The 26,472-nt window shown below is 49.9% G+C and overlaps 1 protein-coding gene and 1 long non-coding RNA gene across 2 annotated transcripts in view; one reads left to right on the forward strand and one right to left on the reverse strand.

The window, feature by feature from the left end:
* The window catches only part of XYLT1 (xylosyltransferase 1), a 292,830-nt gene that overhangs the window by 162,127 nt on the left and 104,231 nt on the right, over positions 1–26,472 (reverse strand). The window lies entirely within an intron of this gene.
* LOC116580893 lies at positions 148–1,784 on the forward strand. Its single transcript, XR_004281830.1, has 2 exons — positions 148–609; positions 1,544–1,784. It is a non-coding gene; the product is annotated as an uncharacterized LOC116580893 (long non-coding RNA).

Raw genomic sequence — 26,472 nt, forward strand, 5'->3', positions numbered from 1 at the left:
TGACAACTATAAAGTCCACCCGGAGAGTCCGGGAGTAGCTAAGGGACAGCTGGAAGCTCTCTACTCTCCCTTTGCAAGTGGGATCGTTTTCAGGATAACTTAGCAAGTGCGTTCTTCTATTATGCGATTAGAGGCAGGGGTGTTAGGGACCAAATGTTTGTGCCTCCCCAGAATTCATGTTAAAATCCAAACCCCCAATGTGATGATGTTAGGAGGTGGGGTTTGGGGAGGCTGACCGGGTCACGAGGGTGGATCTGTCATGAATGCCATTAGCCAGTGTCTGTGCCTTCTCCTTCTGGCACGTGAGGACGCGCAACAAGCTGGCCATCCGCGACGGGGAGGAAGGAGGTCCACGGGGGCGCCAGACTACAGAACTCGGAGCAGCCACTGTCTGGGTCCATAGGCCACCCGGTCTACAGTAATCTGTCCAGCAGCCAGTGCCGACGGAGACAGGTGGACAGACATCATTTGCATATTCAAACACAGCACAGGTGTTTAAGGAAGGGGAAAAGGAGAGCCCTAGAGAGAGAATATACAAGAGAGAACCAACATTCAGACTGCACAGGATTTTTGCAGCTTACCCAGCTGACTTTCAAACCTAAACGCCAGGTAAGAGGCAATTTTTCTGTACATGTATGTTTCCCTTTCTATGGTAGACAGCTTCTGAAAAACTGGATACGAATAGCAAGTTTAAAAAATCCTTTTGGTATACATCTTTGAAAGTTCCCAACTGTCTTAGTTAGGGCCACTAGAGCAAATATACCTGAGACCGGGGGCTTACAGAGCCAACATGGGTCGCTCACAGCTCTGGAGGCTGGCAGTCCCAGAACAGGGGGCCAGCTAGGTCCGGTTCTGGTGAGAACACCCTGCCTGGCTTGCGGCTGGTTGCCTTCCTGCCCTGTGCTCGCATGGTGGAGAGAGAAAAGGGGATCTGGTCTTTCTTTCTTTTCTTATGAGGGTCCATCAGGGGCCACACCCTCATTAACCCTAATTTCCCGCCCAAGCCCTACCTCCTAGTTCCACCACACTGAAGGTTTGGGCTTCAACATATGAACTTGTGGAGATGCAAGCATTTAGCCCATCACACCATCTCCAAACCCATTAGTGAAGATAAGGGTCCTGTGGTAGGACAGAACATTGGTTCTTAACCTCTAAAATGTATCTCTATGTCAAGTTTGAGTTTCCAGGTCTTTTGAATGTTCTTACATTTGTGAAGCTAAAACAGTATTAGACCCATGCATTCTGACCCTCTCTCCTCATTACGCAGAGGAAGGGTCTGTGGTCCAAAGAAGCAACAGGGCTGAGCCAAGGTCACTGGGCTGCAGTGAGTCAGAGCTCAGCCTTGAACCTGAGGGTTTGCTCTTCTTGGTGGTTATTCACTTACCGTGCTTGAAATAAGCCAGCCAGTACTCAGGGCCTGGGAATCTGTTAGTTATGGGAGCCTGTAGTTTTAATGCCCTATTTTCTTGAAGTCAAAACTACACCATCGGGGTGTTTCTCTTTTTCAGTGTGGAGTCATCTTTATTTTATTTATATTTTGCAGCGAGATGATTTAACTCAAATGTGCTCGGGCACAGAGGAAATGTGACCTGAAAGACGGTCTTTGTGGTAGAAGGAGAGCCGGCAGATACTTATTTCCTGCCTCTCCAAGGCCAGTAACATCCTGGTACAAGCGGAGCCATCAATACATCTTTCATAAGGGCCTCTCTGCACAGTGAGGTGGAAAATCTTTCCAATGACTCTGGCCCATTTGTAACTCTGCCCTGAATAAAAGAAGGAATTGATCGGGGCTTGGACAGCTTCCATGCCCAGGGGCCTCCCTGCGCCCCAGGAGGCAGAGTCTACAAATGGAATTCAATTGGCCAATTGCTCCTGGAGAGGGAGACCAGTAGGGGTCAGCAGGGCCTCTGCTGAGTGAGCAGTGAAGGGTTAACTGTGTTCAGCCTTGCTCTGCTCTGGTCTGCAAGAGGAGTGATGCCTGAAAGTCTCTAAGAGAAAGGGGCTTAAGAGGGATCAGAAGAAAAGCTTCCTGCTCAAAAGCGCCCCTCAGTTTCCCCTCCTGATGACCCCCAAGGAACAGGTGGTGTCATGTAGTCTATCAGCCAACAGGTTGGCATTTCCTGAGCATCCCCAATGGGCTAGCTGAGCGGGATGGCTTGGAGGCTCCGTAACAGGGCAGAGGAGCATGGCAGCTTGAAGAGAGTGGTCCATGGTCTGGACACATCCTATGGCCCAAACCTCCCCATACGGTGGCCGATGCCCTGAGTGCTTTGCTGGCTGGGAGACCAGAGGCCGGAGCCTAGTTTTAGATGTTGACATTGGGGCAACCGACTTCTCCCTCTGGGCTGCATGCTTTACTCTTTCATAAAACTGGGGTGAGTTATCTTAGGGCAGCAGTTCTCAATTTTTTGGAGGGGAGGGGACACTTTGCCCCTCCCTCCAGGAGACATTTGGAAATTTCTAGAGACATCTTTGGCTGTCACACTGGGGGAGGGCGAGGGGATGCTACTGGCAGCTAGGATGCAGAAGCCAGAGACGGTGATAGACATGCTACTGTGCCTGGGACAGTCCCTTCCCACCCACCACAGGAATGTTCCAGATCAGAATGTCAGTGAAGTGTGCCGAAGTCCACAAAGCACAGAGAATGCTCTTCTGGCACCCTTGCAGGTGGGTTCTGTCCTGAGACGCCGGCCCACACTCCCGCTCACCCACCGGCGATCCCCTCCCAATCCCTCCCTCCCTTTTCGACTTCGTAGGCATGTGCACGTGAACAAGGCGCTTCTCTTACTCAAGCATCAGCGTCAACATTGGGATCAATGGGATTACAGAACCTGATTTAAGCCAGAGCAGTCTTGAGGAGTAGAAATCAGTAACCTTCCCAGTACCTGGCACACAGAAGACGCTCCAGAAACGGGAGGCATTACCTCCTGTAGTGACAATAACGTCTATCTCTCTGTCATGAGGATAGGTAAAATGTGAAGAGGGTTGGCACGGTGCCTGGCGTCACAGAGGATACAGAGCAAACCCGAGCAGGTGAAGGCAAAGGATCAACCAATGGAGGTTCGTGGAAAAGCAATGTCCAAAATGGAGCTTAGCATGAAGAGTCCCCAAAAGGTATCTGTTCCATGGAGAAAAGGGAGCTCAGAGAAGCAGAAGGGTCTACAACAGGGCTTCTCAACCTCAGCATCACAGACACAGGCGCCCAAGGATTCTCCACTGTGGGACCCGTTCCCTGCCCTGTAGAATGTCAGCAGCAGCCCTCGCTCCTACCCACCGAGCCTGAAGCATGCCTCCCTCCCTAGCCCAGCTGTGACAACCCAAACTGTCTCTGGCCGTTGCCAAGTGTTCCCTGGGGGGGCACACCTGTTTCTGGTTCAGGACCATGGGTCTAGAAATGTCTGACACACAGTGGGCTCTCAGCCAGCAAATGTGTTGGAAGGAGGCAGGGGAAGAGAAGCGAGGGACCAAGGCTGACCTTTCGGACGCTTGCCTTGGCTGCCTCCACTGGCTCTCACTCGCGATGCACAAGGGGAGAGAGGCTGTTTCTGGGCAGACACCAGGCAGAGACCCTGTGCTTACCTTGCCCAATCTTGCATCCCTTTGACACCCAGGGGCCAGAGGGATCCTTTGAGAAGGCCAATCCAATGCTACCCCTTTGCTTCAAAGCCTTACCTTTTTATTTTTCTTAGTACAAAGATGGAATTCTTACTGCAGCCTGTAAGGCCCGGCTGCTGCCCACCCTTGCCCACTCCACTCCACTTGCCCCCTCTGCACTCTCAGTCTGGCTTCTTAACGTTCTCTCCAGTCATTACCAGGTTCCCATTCAGACCAGGACCTTTGCACATGCTGCTTCCTCCTCCCAAAGTAATCTTTCTGTGGGCTACACTTCTTCGTGTCAGCGTACATGCGCTTGTGTAGGGAAATTCTGCTGGCCTTCCCGGGCCAAGTCCACTACTCAACAGTCTCAGAACACTGGGACATCCATCCCACTGGACTCAGTCTGCCTCAGTGACTGGCATCTGTCCGCGCCAGATGACGACAGTGCCTGAGGGCGGGGCCTCTATCGTCCACTGATGTGCTGTTGCTCCTACCCAGTTCAGTCAACGTTTGCGGAATACATGAGCCCATGAATGAGGGTGGGAGGAAGGAAGAGAGACTGTCCCTTTCAGGGCTCATGCCCCATGGCTCCCCTTCCAGACACCATGGGAATAAAAAAGGGGGCTGGGCAGAGTATGGGGTCTGCTCTGCCCAGGAGGAACGGGTGGCTTGCCTCTTTCTTTACCTTTGTAAGCTTTCCCATTCCAGCCCCAGCTAGGGGAAGATGGGTCCACTTGCCCTCCCTGCCTGAATAATCAGTCACGGCAAATCCACCCACTGTTTCAACAACAAAGTGCCAAGCTCCTACTGCCTGGGGCAATGGAAAGAAGATGTGGACCCCAGTCTCAAGGAGAGCCCAACAGCCTCAGCACCATCTGGGGAGCTGGCTGGGAAATGCAGAATCCCAGGCCCCCATTCCCGATGGGCTGAGTCAGAATCCGCATGTGAGATATGAGTGGGACGCCGGGCTATGCGTCTCAGTGGGCGGCGTGCTGGGCTAGAGAGCACTCAACAAAACCACCCAGAGGGTTCGCCAAACCGCACACCTCCAGACGCCACCTACCCCAGCCCCAGTTTCTGACCCAGGGTTCGCGGGGTGCCAGGAGAGCCGGCCTGGCATTTCTCTCAGGAGCAAGGTGAGGTCGTCGGTCCCAGATCCAGCTTTGATAACCACTCCTTTGCAACTTTATGGGGGTCCAGACAGAGCTCGGAGTCTAAAAGAAGCGAGGGGTGCACCTGGGTGCCCCGAGCCACCTGGGGGGCTGAGGCGGGTAAGCACCAATTCTTGGTTTCGGCTCAGGGCATGATGTCAGGGTCCTGGGATTAAGCCCCACGATGGGTTCCATGCTCAGCGGGAGTCTGCCTGTCTCCCTCTCCTCTTCCTCTCTCTCTCTCTTGCTCTCAAATAATTAAATAAATCTTTAAAAACATTCTAGGTATGTGAGGTATGAGCTGGAGAGATGAGTAAGATCTTGCCAGACAGCAGGGTAGAGGGGCGCTCCAGACCGGGCACACCGCGGGAGCAAACCGGGCAGCATGAAGACAGGGGAAGGCGTGGGAGGTAAGGGAGCCTGGAGGTCACAGAACACCCCCCCACCCCCGCCCCACCGGTCATGGCTCTCACTCCCGTGGTGCTCAACCTGCCTCGAGCCTCCTCCTGGGCCTTACATACATCCACGTACTTCTCTTTCTTTTCCAACTGTTTAAAAGAAGTACTGTTAGAGTCACAGGAAGTTGTCAAGATGGTACAGAGAGTTCAGTGACCCTGGCTTCCGATGACAGCATCTTACGTAACCATGACGCACTATTAAAGCCACACGGTTAAGATCCGTAGGAGACTATTAACTGGAACCAGACTATCTGGTTTTCACATTTTCCATGCATGCATTTGTGTGTGTGTGTGTGTGTGTGTGTTAATGCTCACTTCTCACAACCACCCTCTTATCATCCTATTTTGCAGACGAGGAAACTGAAGCACATGGAGAGTAACTTACACAAGGGGTGGCAGCGGGAGGGGACAGAATTCTGGAAGTCTAGCTCAAAGCCACTCCTCGTTATTGCTTCTCTGGCAAACCCTGGTATTTGTGGAACTCATGGATCAGGGAGATTCCCAGGGGGACCCACACCTCCAAAAGGAGGCCCAACCCAAAGGACCCTGGGAAAAAGCCCCTCTGGCAGGGGCTTAGCAGAGCAGCTTGGGGAGGGGAGAGTGGCCATGGATGCCCTGCACTGACGGCCCCAGGGCAGCCCCACTCCCAGCTCAAAGGCATCCCTGTCTGCCCCCAGGTACCTGGTCGGGTGATGTTCACAGGGCTGGCCTGGGCTGTCTGCCAATATCAGGACCAGACAGAAATCTGCTGTTCTACATCCTGGCCCCTGCCCTGATGCCTGGCAACCCCACAGAGGCCTGTTTGTGAAGGCAGGGAGGAGGCTGGGCCGCTCAACCTTCCTCTCGGCCAAGCTCTCAGCTCTTGGCTGCTGGGCTGGGCTGCATTGAGGGGAGTGGGGACAAGGGGCACACAGCGAGGCCTTACACCACCACACAAGGCCTCCCTCACAGATAGGGTTCCCCGTTGCTGCCTCTGTGGCCAGCAACTACCAGACAAGCCTGCCTTTTGCTGTGGACTTTTACGGCTTGTTGGGCTTCTTGGAAGGGAATGTTCTCTATGCTTACAAACATGTAAAGATGATCTATGCAGGCAGACAGGGACTGTTCAGATCCACACACACTGCTGGGTCTGTGGCCAGATCGGTGGGGCTGTGGATGAATTCTTTCCTTCTTCAATGTGGCACTGTGTTAATGTTGCTTTAATGCTGTTTGTGTAGTTAGGCAAAAAGGTTTCCTTTCATGGGGGTGGGGGGGATCAAACCATAGAAAAAAAAGTTAAAAAAGAAAAAACACACTATGCACTGGGAACAATTTTGCCTAGATGCGGAGTAACAGACCTTGCCTGGTAAGTGATCTCACCTCTGGCCCTCTCCAAACCTCAGTTCCTTGACTGTAACGTGTGGGTTTGGCTAGAAGGACCCACCTCAAACTATGAACCTACAGAGTTCTGTATGGGAGGGAGTAGGGTCGAGGGGCCAGAGTTTAAGAAGATCTTTTACTTGTATTTTGCCCAGAGATGCAAAAAATGTAGCCCTGGACAGGCTGCACCAATGGGTCATGGTCATTAATTTTAAGCCAATCCACACTGGGACGGCTGGGAAAACAATGAAACCCAACTGTTTTAAAACATTTTGCAGGTCAAACCAAATTGGCCGACTCCCTAGTTGCTAGGTTGACTTCTGAGGTCAACCCTCATCCAAGATCAATTCAGGGGCTCTGGGACTTCTTTGAGCTTTTGGTCAGGAGACTCTCAGGGGAAAGTGATCAAATGACAGGCCCACAGGTAATAAAATGTGACCCTGGGGTGTCCAGACAACTCCCCACTCTCCAGCTAGAAGCCTCCCAGGCCAATTCCTCACCTAGCTCCCTTGGGTGTCACAGAGGAGGAGGAAAAAAGCACAGTCAGCCTACCCTAGTTGCATGTGGCTGAGTCAAGGTCATTTTAGAGCCCCCTAGAAAGCACTAGATTCTAGATACCAGAATATGTGTTGCCAAGTCCCCTCAGACTGCCAGAAGTTCCAACCCCCAACACACACTCATTCCCACTAGCTGCTGCTCCCTGAATGACATCCATATGTTTGCTTTCCAAAAGAACCCATACCAGGAGAGGAAATGGACCCACAAGTAACCGAGGGCAACATGTGAAACCAAATCACAATTTATACCCTCCCATTCTGTAAAAGGAAACCCTGTAATGAAAGACACAGAAGCCAGAAAACCACTATAACTAGAGATAGAAAATCAATAACCATGGTGAAGGAGGGGAAACTCTGCAAACCACAGTTAACAGATTAATTCCAGCTGACATCTGATAATGCTCTGAGCTTCCTGGTGGCCAAAGCAAAAAGGGATGCGTTATATTATATAGCTCATAATCTGACACCTGGAAGCTTTGCCACAGAAAAAAGAAAAGCTAGGTCCTGGTACAATGTGCCTGGCACGTGTGAGTGATAGGCGGGTAGGAGGTAATGAGGGGCCAGGCCAGGCCAAGACTGGGCCTTTGGTTTATGTCCCAAGTGACATGAGAAGTGACTGGCTGGCTGTAAGCAGAGGCGTGACCTCTTCTGACTCATGATTTAAAAGAATACTTCTGACATCTATGCTGAAAATAGCCTGCTGGGGGCAAAGGGAGAGCCAGTGAGGCAGATCTGGAGGCTGGCACAGAATGCCACCCAAGACTTAGGGTACGAGCCCTGAAATTCAAACCCAGCCTGCTTCCCAGCATCTATAAGGCTGTGCCGGCTCTGGACCCTCCCCACGTCCCCTCCTTCCAGCCCCCGTGACCTCTATCCATTTCTTGCCACATGAGGTACCTACAGAGCCTGTTCTTCCCTTGCCCTTGTCCTTTGATGGTACCTTAAATGACAGCCCCTGGAGAGGCCTCTCCCCAGCCCATCACATGCAGGACCTCCCTCAATTCCAGACTCTCCTGCTTCTATCCATCCATCACACCCCATCACAGCCGACCATTACTGTGGTCTGGCTGACTTCTTGGTTGGCCGATTTGGGCCCATCTCTCTACCAGGACGTCCAGTATTCCATGAAGACCCGGATGGGTCTTCCATTTCATCTCCTCCTGACACTTAACATGCGCTTGAGAAATTCTGGTGAGTAAGCAGACCCTCTGAGGTTGACACAGAAAGGCTAGGTTATGAAATGGAAGCTCAGGGGTGCCTGGGTGGCTCAGTGGTTGAGCATCTGCCTTCGGCTGAGGTCAGGATCCCAGGGTCCTGGGACTGAGTCCTGCAACAGACTCCTTGCTCAGTGGGGAGCCTGCTTCTCTCTCTGCCTGTTTGTGCATGCTCTCTCTCTGACAAATAAATAAATCTCTTTTTAAAAAAATGAAATGGAAGCTCAAGGAGGTCAGGCAAGCTGTTGGCAGATCCCAGGTCCAACTCCAAGGCCAGGGCCCCTGACCCAGTTGCTCGGGAGTCACATCAGAGATCTTCCTCTGACCTTACTCTGCAAGACACTTCCCATTTGATTCAATCAAGATATTTGTGCCTTGCCACAGAGCCAACAAGACTGTGAAGAGGATCAGAAGATGGTCAGGAAGTGGCCGTCGGAGTCAGGCTCCAGCAATGACAGCAAAGAGGGAGGAGGCAAGATCCCACCTCCTTAGCAGGCAGGCTGGTTGGCCTGACAGCCACCATGTTCCATGCTTGCAACACAAACTATCCTCCCCCAAGTACACAGCCTTTATCTGATCAATTTTCTAGGCTGTGCCAACCAAACAGTGGAATCCACAGGAAATTAAGCTTATTGACTCAGTCTTTGGGTACCACATGGAGAAGATATATTTACACATGTCATCCGGGCCTGGGGGACTGTAGATTATTGACAGTAGGTATTTACTGAGATGTGAATGACAGCTGGAGTGGGGTGGGGGGGCAGATACCCTGTCTCTCCACTGCATGCAGATTTCTGAGTCAGGGTCCCTTCTCCCGAGCCATTTTATCCCCCACATGGCTGGCTTGGAAAGCGGAAGGATTTGGAGTAAAGCTCATTTTCTGCAGAAAGTGGTATCTGAAATAAATGACTTTTAAACTTCAGGCTGACTTAATGGGGCTCTCATTGTTGGCAGAAACGAATTGTGATATGATTCGATTTCTAGGTGCTTGCCTCATGCCATCTCTTCATGGTTCTTGGAGTTGTAACTTCTCCGTGGGTCATTTACGACTGGAGGGGAAAGGCAACCTTTGAGATTCATGATGGATACAGCAGAGGCCTGAGGAATGAACACCCAAATAAAAAGTAACCATAAATCAATAACGACATCAACAGCAAATAATTAGGGACCCAGCACATGTGCCGGGCATGGTACAGACATTCACAGGCAGTACTTATTAACCTCCTGTGTTCTCCTAAAATTAGAATAAAATCCAAGTTCCTTCTTATGGCCTTAGGAGGCCCTGTGTGATCTGGAGATTGCCCACTTCTGTAAGCTCTTTCTACACCTACTCATCTCTATGTCTCTGCCACCAGACCAAGCTCACTCCTGCCTCAGGACATTTGCACATGCTACTCCTCTGCCTGAGTGCTTTTCCCAATATCCTTGACTATCTACCTGGTTTATTCCTATCACTCAGACCTGGGCTCAAATATCACCCATGCCCTCCAAGCTGCTATCTATCTTATCTCCCGGTTTCATCCTCTCCATAGTACCTTTCCACTTTCTTGAAGTCTTCTTATTTATGTGTCTGCTTAGATGTTTATAGTCTGTTTCTTTTTGCTAAGCTCCATGACATCAGAGAGACCTTGGATTCCCAACATACCCAATGCTTGGAGACAGGCCCACACATATTTGAGGCTGAATCAAGACTTGGGAAGGAATCAAAAGGGGGCAGGAAGCTGGAACCTGGTTTCGATTCATGTCACTCCAAAGCCTAGGTTCCTAACCACTCGGTGACTCAGTGACTCCACAGGACACTGAGTCAGCTGGACTTGCAAAGATAATGCCAGCACGTGGCTTCTGGAGGGAGGGGTACCCTTCACCACAGCCTGAGATCTTATCTTGTTTTATAAACCACTTCCTAACAATCACTTTGGCTCCTTCATTAGGCACACGGTAAGGCATCCTGGCCTGGTTCTCCAACTCGCTACAGACTTGTTTCCTGAGAGCTAGGATCAAGTTGGAGCCTCAGCAAAGCACAACATCATGCAATGTGGGCATCAGTTACGTGGATCCAAAGCACTGCTGCAGTTCAGAACCTGGCTCCAGGAGTTCACCGACTGATCCTACAAATGCAGAGAAGGAACCTCCAGGCACTTGGGACAACATAGAGATGAACCAGTATCACAGAGTGGGGGACAAAGCGTGAGCTGTGCTGTCAGCTGCCAGAGGTCCCTCCTGGGGCTCTGCTTACTCCCTTGCCAGCTGAGCCTCAAAGAGCTGTCCTCACTTTCCAGGCCTTGGTCTTCACATCAGTAAAATGGGAATAATGACCATCCGTCTATTGCAAAGGGCCTATTTTCAACACCACATCAAGAAATACATGATGGGGCGCCTGGGTGGCTCAGTGGATTAAGTCGCTGCCTTCGGCTCAGGTCATGATCTCGGGGTCCTGGGATCGAGTCCCGCATCGGGCTCTCTGCTCAGCAGGGAGCCTGCTTCCCTCTCTCTCTCTGCCTGCCTCTCCATCTACTTGTGATTTCTCTCTGTCAAATAAATAAATAAATAAAAATCTTTTAAAAAAAAAAAAAAAAAAGAAATACATGAAAAATATCTATTACAGCAACTGGCACTTAAGGGCATCTAAAAAGTAGTGGCCAAAGGCTTACTTAAATGCCTACTATGTTCAAGGTGCAATGGAGCACTTGCCTGAGTTTTCTCTTCCTCTGAGATCTGCAAAGCACGACAGGAAGGGCCCCATATTACTTCCATTTCCCACACCCCACAATGGAACATGCCGGCTGTCCCAAAGGGCGGAGGATGAAACAGGGACCATTCTGGAACATGTTCATGTCAAGGCCACACCGCGTGGATCTGCAGTCCAGCGGTGCGACCCTGGGGAATATGAAGGACCTCCACCCCATTTCCGGGCCTGTCTCCTCAACCATTAGATGGGACAGTGGCTTGTGTCATCTTGTTCTTTCCCACCCCTAACTCCACATTCTAATCCCTCTTATACTAGACTTCCTCAGGTCCTCAATTGCTATAAACCATCTGTGCCTCAGGGAGCTGGCATGTGCTATTCCCTCTGCCTGGAACAGCCTTCCTTCCTTCATGGGCAGGCTCCCTTCTGCACCTCTCAACCTTCCCCCGCAGCCCTACAGAAAGCAGCCAACGCCGTTATATTTGACAGCAGCTCCTTATTCATTTTCTTATCACCACCCATCAACAGGTGTAGTTCTGTATTAAGTGACGTTTACTGTTATCCTGCCTGTTTCTTCTCGGTAAGACTGTAAGCCTCCTAAGAGACCACTTCTGCCTCGGTCATCCCTGTTATTTCCAGAACCCACCAGGCACTCAGTAAAGGTCTAGTAAGTGAGTGGATGAAGGCATGGCCTTCATGCCGGTCTGCAAACATCGAGGCTTCCATCTGGCCCACTCCTGAGAAACTCAACCACTGTTCCCAGTGCCCATGTCTGGTCCTTTCCCCTCACTGTCCCTTAAGGAAATAGGGCATGGGTGACCTGAGCTCCATTCCTAGTTCCTGGTTAGCTGTGTGATCTCGGTGAAGCTTCTTAACCACTCTGTGCCTGTTTCCTGATGATTAGAATGGTTTTCATGATACCAGGACCTACCTTAAAGAACTGCTTTCCACATTAAATGAGTCAACATGTAGAAAGCAAACAGGCTTGTGCCTTGTATGGGAGTCAAGGACGTTCAGTAGTGGTAATAACTCCCCCCCTCCCCCGGCACTGTTGCAGGCATGTACTTAAGGTCTACCTCAGGACCTTACCTGTCACACAGGTACATCGGCTCCTCACCTAGACAGCGGTTCTCTACTTTGGTGGCCCGTGAGCACCACTGAGGGAGCTTCCCATAACACTGCTATTGGGTGACTCCCAGACCCATCCCATCAGCCTCTCTGGCAAGGGCTCAGGCATCCGTTTTTAATCTCTCTTGGTGATTCCAACATAAAGCAGAAACTGAGAACTTCAGTCAACTTAGGCTCAAAAAACCCTCAAAGCTATCTTCTATATACCCTCCTCTTTAACAGACTTTATCATTTTTATTCTAATTCGCTGGGCTGGATCATTTCTAAACTACCCACTAAAACCAGTGACCACCACTGGTTAGGAACTGAGGGTATTTTGTCCAGCTGCCCCCAACCCACCAGGGCATATGTGGCAGTATCTAGAGATAATCTGGGTATCATGACTTGGGGAAAAAGGCTCTACTGGTGTCCGGTGAGTACAGACCAGGGACGCTGCCCATCATCCTGCCACGCATAGGGCAGGCCCCGTGGGAAAGAATGAGCTGGCCCAGAAGGTCATCAGTGCCGAGGCTAGGAAACTTTGCTCTAGCGTTATCCTTTCTGTGGGCGTGTGGAGGACAACAGGGGCCAGCTGACAATGGGAAGAAAGAAGAGAAAGCGAAGGGAACTTGTCATTAGTGAATATCAACCTCCAGCCTCATACCAAGCAGATGTTTGGTGAATAACAACACTCGTTATTATCCCCTACCACAGGCTCCAACAGCGCTGACGGGCCTTACGTAAACACAAGGCAACTCCGAGTTAGAGAATACTGGTCCCACCTCACACGTAAGAGAGCAGAGATGGCAGGGTGAGGTAACTAGGCCAAGGACACCAAGCGTGCACATAGCAAATCTTAAATCTGAGCCCATTTTGTTTGACTCCAAAGTCAAGGATGCCCCAGATCACACTTGCTGAGCCTCAACACATGCCAGACACTTCACTGTCTGAATGCTTAACCTTTAGCTTAATTCATCTCCACAATAATTCTGTGATCTAGATACTACTATTGTCATCATCCTCATGTCACAGCCTGGGAACCCTGAGGCAGACTGGAATGAAGCCACTTGAAGACTATCACACAGGTGGTAAGTAGCCAAGATGGGATTTGATTGGGATTTGATGGGGAGCTGTACACAGAATCTGGTTCATTCCTACACTCTACTTCTTCTTCTTCTTCTTCTTTTTAAGATTTTATTTGACAGAGAGAGAAAGAAAGCACAAGCAGGGGGAGAGGGAAAAGCAGGACCCTGGATCATGACCTGATCCGAAAGCAGACCTTAACCAACTGAGCCACCCAGGTGCCCCCACACTCTGCTGCTTCTAAGAGAATGACAGAAGGAAGGATCCAACTCCTCTCTGCCTCAGGACCTTCGCACAAGCTGTTCCCTCCTCCTTAAACACGCTGCCTTTGCCCTCTTTGTCAAGCTCAGTCTTCCTCATCCACTGGGTCTCAGGTTGTCTAAGTCACTTTTCTGGACCATCCTCTTTGCCCCTCTGACCAGATGGGTTCCTTTCTCTCAGCTCCACCCCTAACTTCACAGCATTTCACAGTTTCCAGTGAACTCTTCACTTGTGCAAGTGTTTGATCAACAAAAGTTTCCTCCTCTAGACTGCAGGCTTGGTGAGGACAGGGAACGTGCCTACTTGGGTAGCACTGCGTCCCCAGGCTCCTGGCATGATGCCCGGCACAAAAGGGGTGCTCCATCAAAGCCTGGGGCTAAATGCATGTAGCGGAGGACCTGAGGCCCGAACAGCAGCTGATGGCCAGCCCAGTCCACTTCCCCATCCCTGGAGAGGGGCAGAGCCGTCTCGGGGTGGGAGGGGGGCTGTCCAAATGCTTCCGTGATGGGTCAGGGCTGCAGAGCTCTTCAGGAGAGCTAGTAGCAGAGGCCATAAACCGGCTCCGAGAGCCATCTCTTCTTCATGGTGGCTGGTCTTTATCATTTTCCAATCAACACTGGTTGAGTTCTAATTGATTTTCTATGATATCCCTCTCCAGAAGGGAGAAAGGCTCTGTTTACTGGGGCAGCGCGTAGAGGACAGGCCTTTTCTTCCTGCTGTATTTAATGCTGCTGCTAATCACGGAGATTAGACTAAAACAATTACAACAGCTAATTAAAGAACAATGCGGTTTTTGGCATCTTCGCACAGACGGCACCATTGGGAATCCCTAACTCGGGCAAAGCAGGGATAATTCAAATGCCGCTTCGCCCTCCCCACTCCAGCAGCTGGATCACGCTGATTAAACTGCAAATAAAACACATGAAGCCGACACTTTGTAGTCTATCCAATTTCACTTAAAAGGGCTTTTAACTGATTCATAAACAGAGAAGCCGTAAACAGCAAATTATTTAACTAAAACCAGTTTTTTCGTCATCTCCTTCCCGCTCATTCCCAACGCTGGACTCGCGCGTGTAGCCCAGGGGACGTGGGGCTGATGGAGCCGGAGGAACCGCTCGCAGAGCTTGACGCCACTCGCTCCCACTCACCAGCAAGAACACATCACCGACATGCAGCTGTTGCCACTGGGCGTTGAAATCGCTGCAAGAAGAGACTGGGAGCAGCCCGTGTCCCCGAAGTGCCCATGTTGACCTAGAGAGACCTTCTGACTCCCCATCAGGGCTACGCGGCATGGGCAGATGGACAGAGAAGGTACCAAGTAGAGCTAACATTCTGAAATGCTTTGTGTTACAACGTCGGAGAGTCACTGGGAGCCAGCCATCTTCCAATTTAAAACGCAGCCAACACCTACCAAGTAAGAAAAAGCCTCGTTCTCAAGCTACGGGAAGACGGATCGTGACAGTTGGATACAAAAGCGTATTCGCTTTAGACAGAGACACAGACCCTGGTGACACGCTTCCCAAGTCATTCTAGCAAGCACGGTGACATGGTCCGCTGCCGCGGCCGAGGGATGGGAGTGGGGAGAAGGGAGACAGAAGACAGGTCAAGGGAGGGGGAAAAGAGCGCCGAAGAGAGAAAGTGAAAACAAGAGACATGCTCAGTGAAAGCAGCAAACAGGGACAGAAAAACTGAGATGCTGCACAAGAGCGGTCGTAGGTTTTCTAAAAGCCTCGCACCACACACGTGCCTAGGATCTGAGCGCGAGCATCTGGCCCGCTGGGAACTTAGCCCCGAATGCCGGCGGCCTCTATGGCAACGCTTCCTGATGCAGCCACGGGGATTCCCCCATTGCAGTTTAATCAAGCAGAACAAAAAACGAAGTATCAAAGGAAAAAAAAAGTCTGACATTGTTGGGTCAATGTCCAATTATTACCCACATTTCTAAAACCATGCCGTCAACTTCCAAACCAGTCTCAGAGCAGACAGTGACCACCGCTTTGGGACCGGGCCAGATCCACGGACCGCACTTTGAGGGGCTCCTTTCTAGGTGATCACCAAGTCACTGCGAATGCACTTCATGAGGCCTACAAGATTCCATTTAATGTCCACCACACGTTGTTTGGGGACTCCCCCCCAAAATGTATGTTTTCAAATGCACGGAACTGTAGAAAGTAAAGACCAAAAAGAAATGCACCAAAGATGCTATCTCAGGGTGATGATTTGACTTTTCTCATTTTTCCTCTTTTCAAGCTTAAAAAAAAAAAAATCAAAATTTTAAACATAAATAACAATAATTTTTAAAAGAACTTTCTATCTAGGAAGGCAAAGAAATAAGATGCTTTATCATAACATGACTTATTCATATCTACATATATATATATAGTAAGTATATTAATGTTATATAAAATATAATCACCAAATGGTCCAATAAAAGTTATGTAACTATGTGGGGTGCCTGGGTGGCTCAGTGGGTTAAGCCGCTGCCTTTGGCTCAGGTCATGATCTCAGGGTCCTGGGATCGAGCCCCGCATCGGGCTCTCTGCTCAGCAGGGAGCCTGCTTCCCTCTCTCTCTCTGCCTGCCTCTCTGCCTGCTTGTGAACTCTCTCTGTCAAATAAATAAATAAAATCTTAAAAAAAAAAAAAAGTTATGTAACTATGTATAACCTCATGTTAGCAGAATTTTATACAGCCAATAAATATGATGTTTACGAAGAGTACTCTACAGTTTAAGGAAATGCTTTTCCAATTTGGTTGTACAATATCAAGTTGCCAATATTCAACCCTTTTTCACCTATTAAAAAAACAGCTATTTCATATGGTTTAATCTAATGTAAGTTAAATGGAATAAAGAGGCTCACACGAATAGATTGAGATCAATTATATACAAAATGCACATGCATGGAAAAGACTGGAAAAAATATACAAAAAAGTGCAACGTGGTTTTTTTTTTTTTCCCTTCTGGGTCACTTTCCAAACTTCCAACCATGAGAACATACTACTTTTGTAAGCAGGGGAAAAAAGTGTCTTTCAAATTTTTAACTCAGTAAAATTACTAGCATTTTTGAGCATTTTATCCCAATTTTTATACCACTACCGAGAATTCCATTATACTAAATAGCCATGTTTTTGAAAATATTACAGACGAAACTGGTTCTCTACTCTGAGTGCAAGCACGCCGGGGAAACGGGGATGAACGGCATACCCAAAGTCTTACGTATTAACTGCTTCGATTAGGATTAAATTCACTCATCATCTGCTAGAATGAACTGAACAGGAAGCACTGTCTCTGTAGGAGAGAGAGCCTGTGATCATGATGGATCTGAAGACTGGCGTCACCCACTTATCTCAATCAGCCATTCACTCTCCTGTGACCCCGGAAAAGTCTCTTCCATCTTGGCTGCGGCCTCAGTCTCTCCAACTTTAAAATGAAGAGTTTAGAAAGGTTGGTCTGTAAGCTCCTTCCAACTTTGATATTCCGTGATCCCACCCCATGAGGGCCAAGATCATCTACGTCAGTTGTGGGGCCCAGTGCAAAATGAAAACGCAGGGCATCTTATGAAGAAAGTATTAAGAATTTCAAGAGAGTGACAACAGAGCATTCAACCAACGGCAGGGCCCTACTGAGCAAGGAGCCTTGCGTGTGACTGCCTGGGCATACGCCCATGGAGCTGGCCCCTCAGAGAACAGAAGGTAAAACAGCAAACCACCACCACCCAAAACAAAAGAGGATTTAAAAGTGTCTGGCAGACCGACCACGTAGATCTCAGTAAGTATTCTTACTAGGCAGGTAACACACCTGTCAACAAAAATACTGGGGCCCAAGTGATTAAAAACCAACGACAATTGCCTTTTCATACTTGATTACAATCAGTTTCTATTTTAAAAAAACATGTCTCTGAATATAAAGTTGTGCCTGGATTTCACAGGCAAGTCTGCATTTCCCAAGTCTTAAATTCCACTGCAGTGAGCCAAGCTCGGTGAACCTTTCCTCCACTAACATCTGCGATCAAGATTAAAGTAACTCACAGTCAGCTCTGGCTATTGAAGCTCGAACCCGAGGATAAGATCTGGGATTTCGCAAAGTTCGAGGAGCCAGCGATGCTCGCGGTCTGCGGCCAGAACTCACCCTTCCCACAGTCACTATCAATCTGAGCCCTGGGACAACAGGACCATCATGGAGAAGGCAGCCAGGTCCACCTTCCTGCCTGTGGGCAGCAGGGGGGAACCACACCCCCAAACCTTGCACAGAGCTCAGCTTTCCAGGATATCTGCGGAAGGGAGACTCCCAGGTAACCACGCTCTCGATTACAACCTGCTCACTCTGTGCACGACTGCAACGAGTTTGATGATTTGTAGAGGTAAGAAGCAAAGCCAGCTGAGGGTCACCAGCAGCCACATTGAAAGCAGTGAGAACTAACAGTGCGCAAGAGACACAAGGGCCAAGAAAATGATCAAAAGGCAGACAGAAAGATAAAAAGGACTCCAGGCCCACTGAGTCAAAAGCTGGAGCTTCCTTGATGCCCTCGGGTCATTAGCACTTTTAGCAGAATCCAAAACCTAGAGCTTGAAATGTGGGCAAGATTTCTTCAGGGCAAGTTTAATACATGTCTGGCATGTCTGTTTCAGAAGGTAGCGAAACAGAAGAGAAAATTTAGGAAGATCCTCACTGGTAAGACTTAACTCTTGAGAAAATCGGGCCTGTCTTTATCTCCCCAAGGCCCCAGGTAGCCGAGGATCCGCATACACAGGATGCGTGTGCTCGCTTAGCCGCACTTCTTTGCACCCATTTAAAAAAATTGTTCTTATCGTAGGCCTTTAGAGTCTAGAACAGGGAATTGCAAACTTCTTCAGTGAAAGGTCAGATAATAAAAACTTTGTTTTGCAAGCCATTTAGTCTCTGTCCCATTGGCTCAGCTCTGACCTTGTAGCTCAAAGCAGCCACAGACAGCCTGTGATGAATGGGTGTGGCTGTGTTGCTGATAAAAACCCCACCCACAGTGACAGACAGCGGGCTAAATTTGGCCCATGAGACATGGTTCACCACGTCCTGGTCTAGAACGAAGAACATGGACTCTGACGGGCCCATACCTGGATTCAACCTGTGACTCTTCTACCCACCTGCAACTCTGCGACTCAGTTTCCCGCTTTTAGATTATGGGGGATAATAATACCCACGCTTTGTGGGGTTATTATGAGTATCAAATAGAAAACAGAAGAGAACGTCCTCCCTGCCCCTCAAGTAATTGTTCTTTTCATCTGTATGGGTCTGTTCTTGGTTCTGCACCCATATGGTTCCTTTCAGTTAACAATGGCCTTTCTCGACAATTCTCTCATTGCCCCACACCCAGCCCCTGCTCATATTCCACAAGCTGGGGAGACAGACATCATCAGCTGCTCTACTGATAAGGAAACAAACTCGTGAAAGCAGATATTGAAGCCAGAGGGGGAAGTACACTCTCTAACCAGCCAGCCCTGGCTCTGGGTCTGTGACTTGAACAAACACAGACACGCGTGAATCTGCCCACTGAGAAATCTACTCAGCTCAAATCCCAGGTTGGCCACTGACACGATGTATAACCCCAGGGAAGGCACTGGACCACCCCACTTAGGTTGCTTCATTTGCAAAACAGAGTTAATGGTAGGATAAGTTCTAGAAGGTTCTACCTTAAAATGCTGAACACTTAGCACAGTGCCTCGTACGTAGCTGACGTTCCAGCAGTATCTACTGAATGAGCCAGTGTGGTCATGGGCCTTAAATGAGATAGTATTAGCCCCAGGGCCCAACATACAGAACACTCAATATATGCTCATTGCTCTGTTAATGACAGCTCTACACAAAACTACACATATATGCAGATATTCGTATGTACACACACACGGCTTGGGAGCTCCATGAGGGCAGGAACTACATCTGACACAAAGCACATGCTCATTAAAGAACCAAAAAACACTCCCACATATAAAGAGATCACTGCAAACAAGCTGATAGACGGGCTGGGCTACCCAAGGTTCCTGAGAGTCTCCAACCCCATCCATTCATCCCCTGGAAGGAGCTGAGGAACAGGGTGATCCAAACTTGGGATTATGAAATCCTGCTGGCTATTTGCCGGGTTCTGGAATATCACCACCCACACTGCTCAAAGCACCACTGCCGTTCAGTCCCCTGAAATGTTCCGCACAGCGGCGACTCCAGATCCCATGAGGAGACCAAGGCTGGGGTTTCCATGGAGAACCTCCCCGCCAGGAGGAGCAGCGAACGCATCTATCAGATGGCGGATGAGCACCCAGGAAGCTGCGGAACTGTCCCTGAGCTGCCAGGATGAAGTTCCGTCTTTGAACAAAGATAGCGTCTCTATGGAAAGAGCGAGCGAACAAATGTCCCGCTGTCCTGTTCAACCAGGTCCCAGCCAGTCCCCCCCGCCCTGTCCCCAGATCCCACAGAGACCTGGCGGGCCCTGGACTCCCCTCGCAGGCCAGGCCATCTCTGAGCCATGAAGGCCACGGGTGGCCTCTGGAGGAGGACGCAGGGGCCCCCAAGCTACAGCACCCAAGGGCCTCCAAGGGCTGCCCTGTTCTGCAGCATGCCTTGGCCCCGGGCAGCGGCCTTCACTGTGCCAAGGTAAAGCCCTTGGAACACGGACGCCCATGTGTGAACCAGGGCGGAGGCCGTGTCCACTTAGCATTACATAAACTAACAGCCTGGCTCCTTGGCCCCCAAAACAGAATGAGCCAATGTCTGCCTCTGGTGATACAAAACCAAGTACTCAGTCAGTCAGTGGAAATAGTACATGGAGGGCCAGATGTAGCCTTTGGCTTGAGGAAACTTAGCTGGCTCAACTGACACATCTGTTTTTCATTCAAAGCCGCTCTGGGTTTGCTGGTAGATGTGTTGTTGTCTGAAGGCAGGGGGGTTGTGGGGAGAAGGGATTAAATCATCCTTCTGGAAAAGAGAAATAGCAGTGTATCAGATGTGCAGACAGACGGACACAGACACACATGGGAGATGGACACATCCCCATTTTACTGATGGGCACATCGAGGATTCAGGAGGTGAGCTGCTAACGAGCAGCCCGGCAAAGATTCAAAGGCAGATAGGACGATCCCACCACCTGCTCCTCCCACCGTCCCGTGGTGTCAGGGCTAGAATCAGTATTACCTGCTGCCTCACCATCTGGGCAAAACCAGGAGGGTCTCAGCCTACGTATCCGTTCCCGTACCCACTGTGCTCCCTCGGGTAAGGGCCTCCGGCCAAATAAGCCTCCCCGTCAGAGACCAGGCACAGTTCCTGCTTATCTCCGAGCCTTCCGTCCTCTGTGCGCCCTTGGGATTATTCAAACAAGACAGTCACCTCATCCTCTCGATACTACCAAGTCTGCTTCCCACAGGTACTGGATATGCACTCCAAGTGCACTCCCCGCCCCTCCGCACCAGCCTGGGACCCCCACCTGGCATGTGGCATCGCTCTCCCTCAGGCTGAGTATACATGACTAATAAGCTGCTGTCCATGTCTTCTGTCCCGGATTGCATGTTCGGCCATCCCCGTGAAGGCCAGGAATCGCTCCCTCACACACCCCAGTGCCTCCCGAGAAAGGCAGGCCGTGAGGACAGCCACAGAACGGACGGCTGCAAAGCCCCCTTGAGAACTCGCCTTGTCAAGGGCCTCCCCGTGGGGGAATGGCTGCTCAGTGCCCGGAAGGGTGGGAACTGTGGACCCTGCGATTCACGAACACAACCTCAGATCATCCCCAGACGGCACTGATGGCCACCAGGCGGTCCTTGGAAGAAGGACCCCCACTGTCACCTTCCCGCCTGTCTGGTCTGCAGCCTCCACCTCTCCTGTGTGTGGAGCCCAGGCAGAAGCCCTGGAGGAAGGCGGAGCAAGCCGCCCCGGGAGCAGACCATGCTCGCACACCTGGGGAGAGGCAAAACCTTGATTAGCTGGACCCAACTAACCAGAACCGTCAGTTCAGGCTTTTCCTTCCTCCCAGGGGACTCGAGCTCAGGGTTGGAGGAACTCGCAATTTAAAAAGAAAAACTGTTTTCTTAGCTTTTCTCCGGTTCAGCTTTGATCCAGCCCACTTTCCTTTATCATTGTGAGAACTGCACGTGTGACTGGAAATTTTCTGAAGGCGATGTTTAAAAAAAAAAAAAAAAAAAGAGTGCCAACAAATGGGAGAGATAGGTTTGAATAATTCTAGTTAACACAATATATTCAGAATATTATCATTTCATCACGTAATCAACAGGAAGAAGTATCAATGCATTATTTTACATCATCTGGGTTGCCCTCAATCTTTCCCACAACTAGAGAGCATGGCTCAGTGGGCTTGTGGCATTTCCAGAGCTCAGGGGGCCCTCACGGCTGGTGGCCTCCACGCTGGGCAGCACAGACTTGGAATGAAGTCTGACGTGACTATTTAGAATGCTGATTCTGGGCATTTCCAACAAACCGGTCACCAGTCGACAACTGCTTGCTTGCCAAGTATCTTCCCCTAATGGGCTCAAGGCAATTCACAAGCTGATCTTGGGCTCAAAGGCGTTATGAGGATCCGAAGTGGGGGCTGCTTAGGTCCTTCTCCACTCCCAGGGCCCCACACCTCACAGAAAAGAGCCCGACCCCACTCCCTGCTTCTCTCAGCCATACCCATCTCTTGCGATACCCCAAGTTTTCGCTCCACCTTTTCACTCGCAAGAAAATAAAGTTAGTACTTCTTCAAAAAAGCCTCTTTTTTCTGCTAGCCACCTGGGAATGGGTGGAGTTTGATGGTGCCCACAAAGGCCTGACCCAAAGACGCTTGGGGTAAAGCAGGAGCAGTAGAAAATCACGCATGATAAATCCCACATGGAAAAAAAAAAAAAAAACTACCAAGGGATCTCGTAGAACATGGTTCCTGCTGCCCGGAAGGAGGACTGACCAACCTTGGAGACAGGTACCAGGATGACAGAACGGAGGTCAGAGAAATGAAGGCATTAACCCACCTGCTCCAGTGGGAATTCCAGAAGCAAGCCGGTGAGCCAGGAACAGTCACCCTTCCCCAAAATTAATCATTCATCTAGCTAACGTTTCCAATTTTACCCTATCCACGGAGCATCTGTAGTTTTCCTTATTTACCAACGCTCTTAAAATCAGCTCATCTGTATTTTTCTTTAATGAACTAATTTAAAAAGGAAACATTACCCGTAAATTGGAAGAAAAAAAAAAGGACAATATAATCTGCCATAGATATAAAGTAACTAGGAAAACAAACATAGCTGTTAATTTCTTCAAAGTCTGTTCGTGCACTGCTTGAAATGATCTCGTGTGCCCGTGGCTCGTATGTGACACACCTGAGCTTTGCCTGGCGGGCTGCGAAGACTTGTGCAGGACTGGGGCAGGGAAGACACCCCAGATAGGATGCACCCCTCGGAGAAAGGGCAGAGCAGAGAAGGCAGGGAGGAAACAGACAATCACCACAAACACTTTCAGGTACGTGCAGTGGACTGAGCACGTTGGGAATTCGGAATGACCCCTTTGGAAGTATTTTTAAAAGGCAAGGGCTCAAACAATAGTGTTCTCCTAAGTCCCCCTTAACCCGAAAACAACCCGAGCCCCCAGTGCCTCTCCCTCTTGTTTCTGATTGCACTTTTCCGGTGGAGGAAAAAAAACCCTCTATTTCCTGGATAAGGATGAATTCTAAATGCAGATGTCCAAGGTCAGGGCGATGGGGATTGGAGGGGAGAAAAGGTGGGCAGTCAGACGCCAAAAAGAGAGGATGCTGACAGCAGGGGAAGCCTATCCCTCTCCGGACAGTGTATGAATTCTCCCAGGGCAACCCCAGCCCCAGAGACACACACATACCTCATAAAAGGTCAACTGCTAAATTGGTCAGGCAAGTCTAGCCAGGCTGAATTCCTCGGGGAGGGGAGGGTCCGTGGAATCTCTGATCCAGCTGAGCAGACGTTCCCGGAACATGGAGGCTTTGGCAGGTGTGTTAGGTCAGCCCCCTCTCCCACCTGGCGGCGGCCTCCTTGCCACGCCCCCCCCCCCCAAAACCCTTGACAGTGAAGAGCAGCCCCGGAGAAGAGGATCACCTGTGCTTGCATTCCCTCCCTCCCCCACCCCGCTCCTTCAACGGACTGCAATGTGGCTTCCTTGCCTACACAAGCCAGAGACTGTGCCTTAAACAGCCCTTGGAAAAGAAAGTCATATATCCCGCAATACAATATTCATTAGACGCTATCATGGCATTTTATAAGATCGTATATAACGCCAGCTGTAGAAGTAAAAAAATTTATTATTCAGACCCAGAAAGGCTTATAAATCCCCACAAAGTGCAGGTTTTTCTTTTTAAAGGGGGTTTAATTCCTCCTACCTTTTGCTTCCATCCCTTCCTGGGAGACCGAACTTGCAATTCCACCCAAGCTCCCGGGTGCCAGATCCCACAGGGCCGTGTCCAAGGAAGCCCCTCCTCCCTCCACCAGCAGGGAAAACGGGGCAAGGGGCTCCCGAGGGCCTCGTCCACTCCACCTGCTCCTCTGACAACCTCACAAGATGTCGCCCGGCCTCCCGTGCCCAGGGAGCACTTCATCTTTCTACCCAGCGCGTCCTTCACTCATGCATTCCTAGGCCGGCTTTTTCTGTAGCCTGCCCCCACTTGCCCAAATCCTATCCCGTCCATTCTGTGTGGTAAAGACCCTTTGAACATGTCCTCTCCTCTCCCGTCCCCCCGTCCCTGCTTCAGTTCAGACTCGTTATGGTTCTGGGCTGAGTGTCCCACTGCCTCCAGGCTCACCTTTCCAATCCTTTCCCCACGACGCAGCAGACTGATGCTGCCAAGCGGACCTCGGACCTTGTACGCGGCTGCTCGGCTGCTCGCAAGCCTTCAGGGCGGGCCCCACCGTCTCCCAGGCAAATCTCGAGCTCCCTGATGGCTTCTATTACCTGGGCCTGCGCCTAGCTCGGTAGTCTGCTGCCGTTCGAGGCTCCTCCCGCTGTGCTCCATTAATACCACATGCTTGTGATTCCTTGATGGGACCCATTCTATCTCATCTGTTTTCTCTGGGAATGTTCTGTGCGTCCCTTCGTCCCTGCCTCTCCTGGTCAACTCTCATTCACCCTTTAGAATGTGGTGTGGGCAACAGCTCCACCAAGAAGCCTTCCGGGATCATTCTGGGTTGTACTGTTTACTCCTACATTACCGCAGACGCGAGAGGGCCCCACGAGAGAGAAAGAGCAGAAGTCCCTTCATCTTCAAATGATGGGGCGGGGGGTCGACAGAGAAAGACGGAGACATATCACTGGTATAATGTGGGGGGCCTTCTTCACTATTTCATCTAGGGAGTACACACCATCCTGCCATTATCTGTCTCTCCATGGGGGACAGGAGTGTCCCCGGGCTTGGGGGGGGGTCTGTGGAGAGAATTCTGAGGGTCTTAACCATATACATATTGATTCTCATCATCACTTGCACTAACTCTAAGTGAAATTTGGCATGTCCTTCAGTTACGATGTAGGCACCAGACTGTAGGGGGATTTGCGAGACCCGAGACTGACACCCATGGAAATTACAGATATTTTCCTATCACACCGCTCTGGTAGCAGATGCTCAAAATATTATTTATACTTGTCACTACTTCAAAATTACGATAGTCATTAGACCTGCAGCCAAATCTAGTTACTTAATGTGTTAATAAAGATGCAAATGCATTATTAACTCCACACATTTGTTATGTTTATATATATTTTGATAGCTGTACTTCGATGTAACTGCTTTCCTTTGTAATCCCATGCATCTTTTTTTTTTTTTTGCTTTTAAAATGTTATTTTTAAAAAGTGGGTGGGAGGTGGGGAAAAAAACTTTAAAAATAAGGTATTATTCAGAGAAGGGGGCAACAGGTTTCTTCAGACGCCAAAGGGGCCCATGACACATAAAAGATTCAAATGCCGTGCTCTAGATGTGAGTTCCCTGAGCACAGGGCCCTGGGTCCTTCATTATCCAATCCCTAGTACCTGGAGAAGGGGTCAGTGTAAAGTACGGTTTTTTTTTTAATATGAACTGACACGGGATGTTTATCCACCCATTCCTCTATCTTCCTTCCTTTTATCTGTTGTCTTTTATCCCTCTGTCCATCTGTCTGGTCCAGTGTACAGTTCTAACTACTGACAGCTCCCCCACTGGCACCGAGGCCCAGTTCTGCAATGCAGCTGCAGACCTGGTCAGGAGGCAGTGTGATTCAGTATGACAAAGGTGACAATGCCTTCTTGTGTGGCCTTGGCTATGTCGCTGAATGTGCCTGGAGCTCGGCTGGCTTGGAGGCACCTAGTACAGACCTCTGTCTCTAGTGCTCATGGCACAGACCGGGGCCTCAAGTCCAGGCACCACAGTCTCACAGCATCCAATCCATCTGTTTCCCAAAGCCCAAGAATGCTTTGCTTTAGTTTTCAAAATATCAGCGTGGCTGAGCCCTTCAAGAGGGTCATGGCCATTACCAAATCCACTGATCTGCAAGGCATGGTGGTTAAGAGTTCTGCATAGGTCCAAATACCAGCTCCCCACTTCCTGTCCACATGATATGTGACCTTGGGTGACACCGAATCGGCTCTCTCCGAGCCTCAGTTTCATGGTCAGAGAGTGAGGATATGAACCGGACCTCTTATGCAGGGTTCCTGGGAACGTTAAGTGAGCGGCTCAACACGTGCTGAGTACTTAGCACAGTGGCTGGCTAGGCCAGTGTTACTTATCATGTCTCCCAGGAGGCACCTGCCGGCACCCAGGAAAATGCAGCTCAGGAAAAAAGCAACGGATACCGCTTTAAAAAAAGAAAAGAAAAGAAAAGAAAAGTACTCCAACCCACTTCTATCTGAAATGCAAATCAAAACAGCAGTACAATGTTTTTACCCCATCGGCTTGACAGAGATGATGAAGACTGATAATTACCACTGCTTTTGAGAATGGAAACAGGAAGTCGCTTTGAGAGGTGATCTGAAGAAACCTCTGTATAGGTCAATTCCACTACGC

The sequence above is a fragment of the Mustela erminea genome, chromosome 20 (genome assembly GCF_009829155.1).
Source record: "Mustela erminea isolate mMusErm1 chromosome 20, mMusErm1.Pri, whole genome shotgun sequence".
NCBI classification, from domain to species: domain Eukaryota; kingdom Metazoa; phylum Chordata; class Mammalia; order Carnivora; family Mustelidae; genus Mustela; species Mustela erminea.